The sequence below is a fragment of the Psammomys obesus genome, unplaced genomic scaffold (assembly GCF_907164565.1).
Source record: "Psammomys obesus unplaced genomic scaffold, mPsaObe1.curated_primary_1811, whole genome shotgun sequence".
Lineage (NCBI taxonomy): Eukaryota > Metazoa > Chordata > Mammalia > Rodentia > Muridae > Psammomys > Psammomys obesus.
The window spans coordinates 43,206,011-43,218,983 of NW_026587216.1; the positions used below are offsets into that span (position 1 = coordinate 43,206,011).

The 12,973-nt window shown below is 39.8% G+C and overlaps 1 protein-coding gene across 1 annotated transcript in view; it reads left to right on the plus strand.

Moving 5' to 3' along the window:
• The window catches only part of Runx1t1 (RUNX1 partner transcriptional co-repressor 1), a 102,158-nt gene extending 99,940 nt beyond the window's left edge, over positions 1–2,218 (plus strand). Inside the window, exon 11 of the mRNA XM_055603459.1 lies at positions 1–2,218. This exon is cut by the window's left edge and continues 3,291 nt beyond it. The gene's annotated coding sequence lies outside the window, so the exon portion shown is untranslated.
• Positions 2,219–12,973: the final 10,755 nt, after the last annotated feature.

Below are 12,973 nucleotides of genomic sequence, written 5' to 3' on the forward strand. Positions count from 1 at the left end.
TGCAGACCTCATAAACCTAAAAAAGAGAAAGAAAAGAAAACTTTTGTTACTTTCCTTTTTTGCTTGTCACTTATATACAGGCTATGTGAGAGTATTAATTTGTAGGTATTACACATTAAAAAAAAAGTTATCTTCATTGGATAGAATTGAATGGTGGTCGCTGATAGGAATAGGGCGTCCTCTATCCCTTATCTCTGTCTCTTTAACTCTTTTCTCTTTCTCTTTTTCTCTGTCATGAGACTGTGTGTGACAGGGTTACCTGTCTTTTTAATTTCTTTTCTCTGAACTTTTTTTGTTTTCATTTTTTTCTTTAATGTGTAGGTGCATGTCTTGGGGATTTAAAAATTTCAAGGCTGGTTTACTTATGCAAAGCATGCCTATGTCTGGAATACTTAGGGAAAGAAAGCGACTCCATGTTGTCCGAATTCCTCAAGGGACAGAAATAAAATTGGAGACTGTTGAAATGCAGATTTGAAGTAATTTTATTTTAATTATTTTGGGTTCTGCGACATTATTGTGAAAAATTAAAGTTGTTGTGCAATACTTGATTCAGACATGTACCACAAGTTAACGGTAGACTAACACTGGGGGGCGGGGGCTAGGCATCACGCTTTTGTCAGCATACTCTTGAGCTTTTAAGTCTACTATGTCTGAACTGTGGTTTCTTGTTTATCCTTTTTTTCCTTAGTTGGACTGTAATGTATGGTCTGTCAACCTGTGAATCTTTAAAGTATGATTCAGGTATTGTTGTATTCTTTACTGTGTAATAAAAATGCTTAAAAAAATCTGTATTCTGTCTCCCTTATCTTCACTGTGTGCCAAGGCCACTCAGGGACCTTAGCCTTGGAAGTCGGTCCTTCATGGAGCATGCCCAGAGTCTACTCAGCTACAGTCTGTCTCTAACGTGAGTTAATGCATCCACGCACGATGAGGGAGAGCGGTAGAGCAGAGGGGACGTCTCTGAGGGCACAGTCAGGGTTAGGATACTCAAGTCCTCCACAAGAAGACATAGCTTAGTCTAGGGGTCACCTGCCCCAGAAAGGTCTGCTTCCCATCTTCTAAAGCTCCAGCTCTCATGCATAGCTTCAGGATGTATCCACTGTGGCAGACCTCTTCCTCTGTCTGTCTTGGATCCTCACTACCTTTCATTAGAAATTGCTAGCATGTTCACACTTGTTTTTTTGTACATTTGTAATACACTGTATGGTGTGTCCATCTTGTTTCTGAGACCCATGTTATCCCTTTAACATATATGCTATATACATATATACATATGTATGTATATACATGTATGTACATGCATATATGGTTTTTTCATGCAGTAGTTATAAAGTAGCTTAAAATTTTGAGAGCCAATCAGTCTTCTACCCTGGAACCCAGTCAATTTTTGGGTAGTTGTCACAACATTTCTTTTAGAGGAATGTATTTATTACATTATAGCAGAATCTCCCATTTCCTAGGAAGATTGCCACTGCAGGCTAAAGACTAGTTTAAAGGAATCAGGTGAAATGCGTATGCAGGGCCTGAATCTGGAGAGAGGGCACATAGATTCTGGCAAGTGGGAAGATAACCTAGGACCTTCAGTTCAGCTTCCTTGATATGCCAACTAGGTCCCTACCCCTATCCTTAGACCTGGCTTCTCCAACCAATCTTGAGAGATGCAGCCTATTTTACAGAAAGAAGGTGTGTGGTTGGGGTTGAAAGCATAACCAATGAGTTTCTTATCTCTATAACAAAAACACCTGAATATTTAATTTGGTAGTTAATTTTTTCCCCCAAAAGTCAGACCAGCCTGGCTCAACTTACTGTTCTTTATTTGTACAAACTATGATTTGTTTTGTTTTGTTTTCTCTCTTCAAAGTGGAAAAGACCAAAAACTTGAAGACGTGGATAATAGACCTGAGACCCCTTGAAGTAGTCCCTTTACAAACTGTCCTTGCAAACAGCTCTGTGGCATATTTGTATGACTGGACATGCTGGACAAATGGGAAATGAGTTTAGAGTAGATGAAGAATGTGAGCAAAATCAGCAGCTTCTGGGTGGTGATCACCATTTTTTTAGAGAATGTTATTTATGTATTTGATAATATTAAACCGATGTTTGCCATGAAAGAACACTGAGCTATCTCCGCAGAAAGGGAGTAGAAGAAATGATTAAAAAGGTGCTTTTCTGTATGGGTGTTTATATCTTTATTGCAAGGTGAATAAATAAAGTTGTACTTGCCTAAACTTGTCCCTGGTCAATCTGTTCTCAGCCATACTAGAGAGAATGAGTCAGGCAAAAGCAGGTAATACATTTTCCAAAAAACCTCTTTATCTACGCAGAAAGGGAGATAGGGCCATACTTGTTTTCCTTTGCTTCTGGAACTTCTGGATTTAAATAAACATTTGTCTAAAATCTTAAGTTTCTATATGGGGAATCTATGGGGATTTCTTAGGGCCACTATGCTTGACTCACCGTAATAAATGTAACAGTTGAATGGGGTGGGACACTTCCAATGGATGTGAGAAGGAATACCCATACTTAGTTCCCCATGCTAACAGCAGTGTTTGGCTTCTACACTGCACTGCCAAGGTGGGGAGCTATCACATTGTATGTCACAAACAAACTCGATTTCTGTGTATCGCTGATGACTAGAAAGATGAGAGTCAAGTTTTCCCGTGGGAATGCGGGGCATTGGGGGAACGTGGAGCTGCCCAAAACACAGAGTATACCTGTATAAATCAACAGTAGTAGAAGTCGTTTTCAGTAGCTAATACAAGGTCAGGCACCCAATTAGCACTCAATAAATATTGCAAATACAACTGTGAGTCTGGAACAATGTGGGGCCGGGTTCTCTGAAATAAGCCACTTGGTTATAGGAAAGGAAACATGAGGGCCATGATTTAATCGTTAAAGCTGCAAGAAGAATAAACCATGAGCATCTCTGACCATGAGAAAGATGAGGCAGGAACGCCGTTCACAAATACCAGCACCTATAAACACCAAAGCAGGAAAGTCTTTGCCATATGGCAGTACCTGGTTATTGTTGACAACCATATATTTAATTGCCCTAGTTCTTGTTAATTTATTCATGTAAGGCTTAGTAAGAGATTAGAAACACTTTAAGATTGAGTCCAGAGAAAGAACAGTGTCCTGTTTGAGGCCTCATGGCCTCTATCTGCCACATAGGGCCTTTTAGCTTGGAAGCCCCACATGCTTCATCTTTGCCTTATTTACCGTGAGTCCCAAGACTCTCTTTAAGTCTCCCACATCCATTACACAAACACCAAATCTTTTGATATTCTTCTTACCTCAGTATTTCCCCATCAAACCTCATGCCTTTCTCCTAAAATCACTCTAAGTTTCTTGTATGAACCATCTTGAAAGTGAGAGAAAGGAGTACCCCCTGATATACGTGTTAAGGGCTGAGGTGCCAACGTATATACTACCATGCTACTACTGTGATAATACTTCATATTATATGGTTCAGAAACATTGGAGCATATAGTTCCTTCACTGAATAGCTGTTGTCCAGTTTTGTGGAAATGATGCTTTCCTTTGAGATCTCTTCCTTGCCAACATGCTCTGGATTTTCCTGCTGTTCAAATGATTCCTGAGAGCTCATTACTGTTTCCTCTTGATTTTCTGAACCTGGGAAGAAAAAAAAAAATCTTTCTTCTTATTTTCTTTCTTTGAAGGCAACAACAACAAAAGGTCTGTGAGGATAGTTCAGAGCTTTTATAGCACATATGAAGCCCTGGATTTAATCCTCAGCACTAAGAAAAATCCAAACAGCAACAAAGACCTTACTAAATAGTAGCATTATAAGTATGTTTACGTAGACTATGTGTGTATATTTTTAAAAAGTAGAAGAAAGTTGTGGTTTGAAGAGGAATGTATCTCATAGACTCATGTGTTTGAATGTTTGGCTCATAGGCAGTAGCACTTTTAGGAGATGTGGCCTTGTTGGAAATGCGTGTCACCATGGAGGTGGCCTTTGAGGTCTCCTATGCCTAAGCTATGCTCATGTGACATACAGTCTTTTCTTGCTGCCTGAAGATCAAAATGTAGAACTCTACATAAATGTCATTTTTATTTCCTAAAATGATAGGATGAGATGAGAGCCATTCCCAAGCCTCTTTAGTTCTTTCTGAACTGTTGTTGTGTGATTCAACTCAGCTGTTCTGGCCTAAAGTTCTCACCAATCTGACAGACTTAAACTGGCTTCATTTAGCTTCTGACTGAATTTTTCAAACTAATTCTGGCAATATGTTTTAATTTCTGGGTCCTTCTAATTTTCTGGTTCATTCTGTCTTTACCTGTGTCTAGGTCTAGCTAGTTCTCTTTGCAATCTGTCTTTATAAAACTGCCCCAGCAAGGAACTCTTGGTATAACTTCTCTCTCTCTCTCTCTCTCTCTCTCTCTCTCTCTCTCTCTCTCTGTCCCTCCCCTCCTCTCTCCTGTGTGCTGCTCTGAAGTAGTCTTTCTTTCCTGTCCTAGTCTCATGAGTGTTGGGTATATTCTATCTCTGACTCATTTTGTCAAATCTTTCTCTGGTTCCTCATTTTGTCTGACCCTCAATTAGACATCACTGTTTTGGATTATAGGATTAAATTCCATTCAGAGGGAATAAAGATGTGTTGTGTCTATATTCCAGCCAGCAGGACTAAAGGTGTGTACTAAGGGCATGTCTGTATTCTAGCTTCATCACACAGACCTAGGTCTTTGGACGTGATCCATTGCCAGAGCACCCATGTTGCTGTATTTAAAATTCTTCTACAACTCTCAGCTCCATCTCCCTGTCAGCCTGTATGTTACCATGCTTCCTGTGATGACGATGACAAATGGATAAACCTCAGAAACTGTAAACCAGCCCCAACAACATGTTCATCTTTTATAAAAGTTGCTGTGGTCATGATGCCTCTTCACAGAAATAGAACTATAACTAAGACAAAAGTATTTTCAGTGTTTTCACCATGAATAAGAAATGTTTGGGACAGATGTATTTAACCTGATTTGAAAAGTATGCAATGTATAACATGTATCAGAACATCACATTTCATATTAATTATACATGTACAATTTTATGTTTGATGCTTCAAGTCAAAGAATAAATTTAGTTAAAAATCAATTTAAAAAACCAACAAAACAAATTGATTTCAAGAGCAAAAGCAGTCTTCCAACAACCAGGATAACTTCAGGATTAGAGAAAAGTTTACTCTTGCTGAGTACCTTTTCCACGCAGCTCTGTCTAGTTGCTTTAAGATTAGACGGCTGTTTAGAGAGGTAAATCTGACTCTCCTGGTAGAAGTTTGTGAAGTACTGGGACTTCTGTTGTGGTATAATAGAAAAAAAAAAAAAAAACAAACGTTATGAAGCACTTTCCTTCAGGATTAAAACTTTCCACCTTGGAGGGAAGCCTATTAAGACACAAGGTTTCCTTAAGAAGGTAAAAGGGCTTTAAGCTGTGTTGTTCTGTTAGGATTCACGGGGTTATTTCAATTTTATTGTATCTACTGAAACTTGCTTTGCTATCAAGTATGTGGTCGATTTTAGTGCTAAGAAGGCATATCCTTTGTGTTCTATAGATATCTGTTAGGTCCATTTGAGTCATAACATCTATTAGGTACATTATTTTTCTATAAGAAAACCCACAGAATCAACTAACCTGGGTTCGTAGGGGCTCACAGAGGCTGAACTGCCAACCAGAGAGCATGCATGGAATGGACCTAGACCTCTGCATATGTTATGTTACGGTTGTGTAGCTTGGTCTTCTTGTGGGACCCCTAAAAGGGAAGCAGGGGCTGTCTCTGGCTCCTTTGCCTGCTTTGGAGACCTTTTTCTCATACTAGGTCACCTTGTCCAGCCTTAATATGGGGGAGGAGTGCCTAGTCTTACTGCAACTTGATAAGCCATGTTGGGATGATATCCATGGGAGGCCCGCCCTTTTCTGAAGAGAAACAGAGAAGGTATGGATGGGGCAGGAAAGAGGGGAGGTATGGGAAGAGACTGGGTGGAGATGAGGGAAGGAAAACTACAGTTGGGATGAAACATATGAGAGAATTAAAAAAGGGAGGCAAAGCAGCATGTTCTAAAGCAGTGGTTCTTAGATTGTGAGTGGCGACCCATTGGAGGTGGCATACCACAGATCCTATATACCAGATATTGACATCACAATTCCCAGCAGTAGCAAAATTAGAGTTATAAAGTAGCAACAAAATAATTTTATGGTTGGGGGTCAGCACAACAGGAGGAACACAACATGAGGGTTACAGCATTAGAAAGGTTGAAGACCATCCTTCAGGGTAGCTCCTTAAGCTCAGGAAATAAAGCAACTCAAAGGCTTCAGAAAGTTCTTGTAACTGACCAGATTCACTAGGTCCCTCCCTCCCCAGGGCTATCTAAGCAGTGTGGCAAGACACTGAGAAGGCTCAGCTGCCCAGTAGCTCTGACCAGCTCTGCTGCCTGGAAGATAATCATGCTGTCTCAGCAGCATGGAAGAGAAAGAGGGCAACTGTGCTGCACTGAAGAACGAGACACGCTGCACTTCCTAGACTAAACAGTGACAAAGCCAAACTGCCTTGAAGAACCAGGGACCAGTGAACAGAAACCAAGTGGACTACCAGGACTCTCTGACTTGTTGAGCTACCTGTAGGTCGGGTGGTGAATTCCAGGTTCCAGCTGTCATCCATGCTGGGGTGGACTTCTGTGATTTATCTCAGTCATGTCTGCTCTTGTAACTAATGCCTCAACCAAAGCAACTTATTGGTTCACCAAGTTAAACCTTGATTGTATCCATTGATTTGTTCTTGTTCCCTATCTAGAATGAGATATTTGTTATGTCTGACTAGGAATTGTAATTTGATAATCCAGTAGCTGGTGAGAAATGACAAAAGGAAATAGAGCATGATAATGGACTATGTAACCACGGGCTTGAGAGTGGCCTTAATTTAACTCAGGTGGCCACCAGCACACCATTCCAAGGAGGTGACATTTAAGAAGAAACCTGGGTGAGGTAGAGCAAGATCCATGGACCTCTGTGGATAGGAATTTTTATGCTACACACAGAAAGCAAACAAGCCTTTGAGATTAAGAGATTTTTGTGTCCTATGTGAGACATGAAGTTTCATTTTAGAGCCACTGATGGTGATGTTATATCGTTTATACTCCTGAGCTTATTTGGGACTTAAAGCTATTGACTAAAGACTTGGGACAGGTGATGGTAAGTATGGAGTAGAGGACAGTGTGGCTGTCAAGCTTTGCAAATCAATTCAAAGAGTCTCTCATTGACTGGGAGCCCAGTGCTTGTTTTAGGGAAGACTGAGGAGGAGCAGCAAAAGAATGAGAAACAGGAGATGCAGCATATAATGGGGATGTAAAGAAGAGACTTTCCTGTCAGAGGTGACTTCCGGAAGACAGTGCAGATGCCAGAAACATCAAGGCATGCCTGAGGAAAATATAGTTCTGAACTCAGATGAAACAGAGGTAAGATAGCATCTTCTTGGAATGAGGCAGGAGTGGGCGTGGGGATTACAACAATGACCTTTCTTAGGAGAACCAGGATAGCTTGATATTCCTCCTGTGTGTGAAATAAAGTAAAAAAAATTGCTGCTCCTCTGCTTAGGGTAGAAAAATGGGATCAGGACTACGTTTGAAAAAGAAAAAGCCTTTTGTATTTCTGACTAAACTTTCTACAAGCTTGTTTTACATGGTACCTACTGTTATTTAAATCCTGTCTTTAACAGTGTGATGAGCGATGGAGTCTAGGAAGAACCAGCAACAGCCTCTCACTGAACCACTCAATAAAGCGCCTATTTTGCTGACAAAGTCACAGACAGTAAGATTAAGGCAAGCACAAACCACCCTTCTGGATGGTAAGCAATACATTATTTTTTTTTGCTCTGTTAGCAAAGACTGGAAAATGCAGTAATGAGTGTTCTGCTGTTTTAGTATTTAATTAATATGCTCTCTATGAAGAAGATGTAACAAATAATTACCACTGAGCTTTACGGGGTTGAGTTGAGCATAGCATACATACTTACATGAGTGCACAATACAAACATAAATACATGTAAGTATATGCTTACGATGCCTCTTACTGTGTGTGTATGAATATAATTTGTGGTGTACCTGCTATCATGAAATGTTCTTGTAATGCAATCTAAATTAATTTAAGTAACTCCATTTATGGTCCTGACTCAGAATCACTACATTGAACAGCAATATGTTCAAAAAGGTTTGGGGCTGATAGTCCAAAGCTGGAGTAGAAATTACTCACAAGTGCTGCATTCTAAGCAATAACTGCTTTGTAAGTAACTCAGCAGTTTTTAAACCATACTGACTGGCACTCTGAATTAGAAGTCATTAACAGGCACCCCATGGGGAAAAAATTGAAAAGCACTCAGTGACTAACATATGGATAATGTTATAATTTATATCCCCATAAGAATCTCAAAAGTCTAGCACTGGAATAGTCTTGTAGTTCCGTGAAAGTGACACCCCCCCCCCCAGTGTATTTGAACACACTCACAAGTACGTCTTCTTAGGCGCATCTACCATCTACTTCCCTCTGCTCCACCTCATTGTTTTAATTAGAACCTCACATAGGACTGAATCCTATCAGTCCTTTTCTTCATGTTCAGAAACAGCATTGAAGTCTGCTGCAGATCACCCCAAACTTCATGCATAGAACAAGCCAGTTTCCCCCCAAGTTAACATTCCAAAAGGATTTTTAAAAACAAACAAACAAACACACAACAACAAAAACATATCTGGCACTGGTTGCTTAGTTGTCTCCTGAGTGATTCAGGCTGTGAAAACAAAACATTTTAGATGGGTAATTTACAAGCAACAAAAACCTATTGCCTATGGTTCTAACGAGTGGGATGTTTAAGACCAATGGCCAAGTCCACTGTGTGGAGAGTCGTTACTTGTTGGTAGAGGTGACTTCTATATGCCATCATATGATAGAAGAGGTCAACAGCCTCCTTACTAAGGATATTATATCCACAAAGACCCCACCACCAATACTCTTAACTCTGAAGATTAAGTTCCAACACATGGATAATTCACATAACAGTCACAGATAATTCACATAACAGTTGTCTTGAGAATGAAGGCCTCCTTCCTTTTTTTTTTCCTTCCTCTAGAATTGATTATTCTCCTCAATATGTCTCCTTGACAACAGTATTTATGTTTAGCTTCTTTCTCCACACTTGTAACCACTAGACTCTAGTGACTAGAGTTTTCTGGATAGTCCTCTATAGTGGAAAAAGTCCCCTTTCTTGGGACCACAAATGAAAGAAAGGAGAAAAAATTTCAGAAACAAATTCAACAGAAATCTTGAGATAGGATAGCCACATGGGAGATGTGTGATGCGCAAGCCCAGAGGGACTTGCCTCTTGCTATGCTTCTTTGCATCCCAGGACAGGAAGGGAAGATGGCATTCTTGAGTAAAGAGAAATGGGAATGCTGAACATGAGTCAATCTAACAGATTTAAAAAAGCAATGTTAAAGTTCAATCAAACGTTAAAAGCAACCAGAAAGAAGTATTTGAGAGATGAAAGGCAAGGTCAGGGTGATCAATAGAGAGAAAAAAAAATTAAAGAATATGGACACAGCTTCCAAGAAAGCTTAGAGATTCCTTTTTTCTTTATATTTTTGTATTAGAACTATTTCATTGTTTTAGCTTCTTTCTTGAATGGGCTTTTATTACCATCCTTTATTTTTCTACATTTGAATCTATCAAGAAGAAAGAGCTGAGATCAAAACTAAATGCAAAGAAAATCTATTCAACAATTTCAAAATCTAGAGAAAGAGATGGACATCAAAACATGAGTCATTTGGAACCCGAACTTGACACCACCAGGGAAGAAACTCTCCAGGACATGTCAAACTGAGATGCCATAAATATAAAACAAACAACATTAAAAGGGGAGTTTTTTTTTTTAATTTTTTAAAGTGGTAACTCACCAACAAAAGCAGAAAATCAGAATAATGTGAAGTCTCTCACCAGCAACTCTCCAATCCAGGAAAGGGTAAACATGGAATGGTATATTTTAAAGCCTTAAAGTAAACAACTACAAGCCAAGATGGCTACATTCTGCAGAACCATCTTTTAAAGTTAGTGGAAAAATAAGGACATTTGCAAAGACCAATGCAAATCAAAACAATTCATGATTACCAATTCAGCACTACAGAAAATCCTTAAGGAAACTCTAAACACATAAGAAGAGCAAGGATAGTTTCAACACCAAGAGCACAGTAAAGAATCCATTTCCGAAGAGGTGTAGATGATTATGAGAACCAGAAAAGAGGCATAAAGGGAGAAGGGTGAAGGGAACAAAGTCATTCTCTTATATCTACAGTAGAGGTATTCTACTAGAGAGAAGTATGGCTTTGTGAGGAGGGAAGAGGACCAGTAAGATGGAGGAAGTAATGGGCCGGGGAGGCAGTACAGGCAAAATAAGAATAAGGTACAATAATCAGTGTGCATGAAAACCTTACAGGGAAACCCATTACTGTGTATTCTGTCTTGTTTCTTTCTCTGTTGCTATGATAAAGTACTCAGGCAAAAGTAAATTAAGGGATAAAGGGTTCATCCATGCTCCCAGTTTAGATTGTAGTCCATTAAAGTAGGGAAAGTAACAGCTGGTCCGTCACTTTGCATCACAGGAAGAAGCAGAGAGTGATGAGTACATGCTGCTCCCTAGATAACTCTCCCAGTGTATACAGCTCAGGATCACAGCTAGGGAAGGGTACCACCCATAGTGGAAGGTCTTCAGGCCTCAATTAATGCAACCAAGATAATCCCTCATAGCCCAGAAAGCAGCCTATCTCCCAGGTGATTCTAAGTTTAATCAAGCTGACAGCTAACACTAGCCATCACTAAATATATTAATTAAACTCTCCTTTGGAGTCACAGCACCATTTTTCTGTTTTTGTTCAACCCAGAACAACAACAACAAAAAAAGATTGTTCTCATCTCTGAGTTCGTTACATTGAGTCTATGCTGCTTTTTTTTTTTTTTTTTTTTTTTTTTCCCATCATGAGATGTGGGAGGGTTGGAGGTGAGCATGGTTAAAGAACAGCATAAGATAGAAATAAATCTACCCTCAACTTTGCCAGTGTTCAAATGTGGACAAAGCAGTTAACATGTCTGTGCTGTGAGTCTCTTCTGAAAGATGAGAATAGACAATGAAGTGGAAATGGACCCATGGCTGACACTTCATGTGGTTGTCCTTTGTCTAGCTGTATTCTAAACATTGCCCTTCATTTGCCTTGAGATTCAAGGGGCAAATGTCCAATCATCTCCACTGAGACCCAATCAGCAAGCTGGCGTGCACCTTTCACAACTTATTAAAACAGTCCCCCTACAGCCACCTGGATGGCATAAGAAGTCTCAAATTCCAGGTATTTTAAAATCCAAAAGAAGATGTAAACAGAAAGAAATGAAATATTATGAAACAGACTCAAAGAAACAGGGAGTAGAATGGAATGTGTCATAGGCTGGAGGGTAGGGGGATGGGTGAAGATGCAGAGAAATTGATTAATAGATAGAGTGGTTCCATTAGATCTGAGGGCTAAGTGGTACTATGCTGATAGACACTTCAGCAATTACTTAAAACTGTGTATATTTCAAAATAGATGAAAAGAATTTTCCATTCTTGTTTTTGTATTCTTAAGGATCAAATCCAGTGCCTTGTGGGCAAGTTAGCCAAGCATTTGATCTCAGAGATACAGCCCTCTTTTTGAGACAGAATTCTCACTTAAGTTTCTCAGGTTCTCCTTTAACTCTATAGCCCAGGTAGCAAGAAGAATTACATGCAAAGAAAGGGATGAATATTTGAGTTAAATTACATGCTGATTTAATGATTATATGCCATATACATGTATTGAGATATCACATTCTCCATAAATCAGACAAAAATAAAACCCTCATATGATTGGGCATACCTGTAATTGCAACAGTTGGGAGGCTCTGTGTCTCTGTCCTTCTTTGTCTCTTTGTCCCCCGTATTCTAATGGGAACTGATTGTGAAACTTAGATTCTATGACATACAATTTTTGGCAGCTGAAGGCCTTCCAAATGCATGAGATTAATGAGATCAATAGTGGCTACAAGACCCAGAGGGAGGAGCAGCTTTAAAATGGTGGCTCTCTTTGAGTAACGTTAAGACCTCGCTGTCTCCCCAGCACTTAAGAGGAAGAAACTTTAAGGTGAATGCTTCATCAGCAAGTTTGTCATCCTGCTCTGGCATCAAGAGAGGAAGCTAGCCACCAAGAATCAGAGCCTCAGGTGCACATCTGGCAGCTGTGAAGAGTATACAGCAGTCAGTCTATCTACACATCTGTTCTCCCAGCTGCCATTTCCACTGCATGTTTGCCTCTGTATAGTTACTGAGCTCAAAGCATCATGCTTGATGAGGGAGCTGCAAGATTTTGGCTTCCTCCCTTAGTGTGTACCATGATCACAGCAACTCTTATAAAAAAAATTAGCTGGGTCTTGCTTACAGTTTCAGAGGCTTAATCCATTATTGTCATGGTGGGAAGCATGGTGGCATACAGGCAGACGAAGTGTTGGACAAGGAGTTGAGTTCTACATCTGGATCCACAAGCAGTAGGAAGAGACTGAGATACCGAGATACACTTTCTCCAACAATACCTTACCTATTCCAACAAGGCCACAGTTCATATTAGTGCCTATCCCTATGAACCTATGGGTGGCATTTTCTTTCAAACCACCATAGTTGGCATATCAACTTATGATGTCATGGTACTGCTCTTGGTGAGATATTGTTGAAATTTCACAGGTGAAAACTTCCTGTTGTGTAGAGAACACAGTATCCCAGAGGATATACCTTTGTCCTCTGCAATATTTCTTTCCCCCTTTTCTGCAATGTTTTCTGAACCTTAGGCATAGGGGTTATGTTGTAGATGTATCAATTGGGGCTTGTGTCTCTGTGGTCAGTTGTTTGCTACATTTTAACTA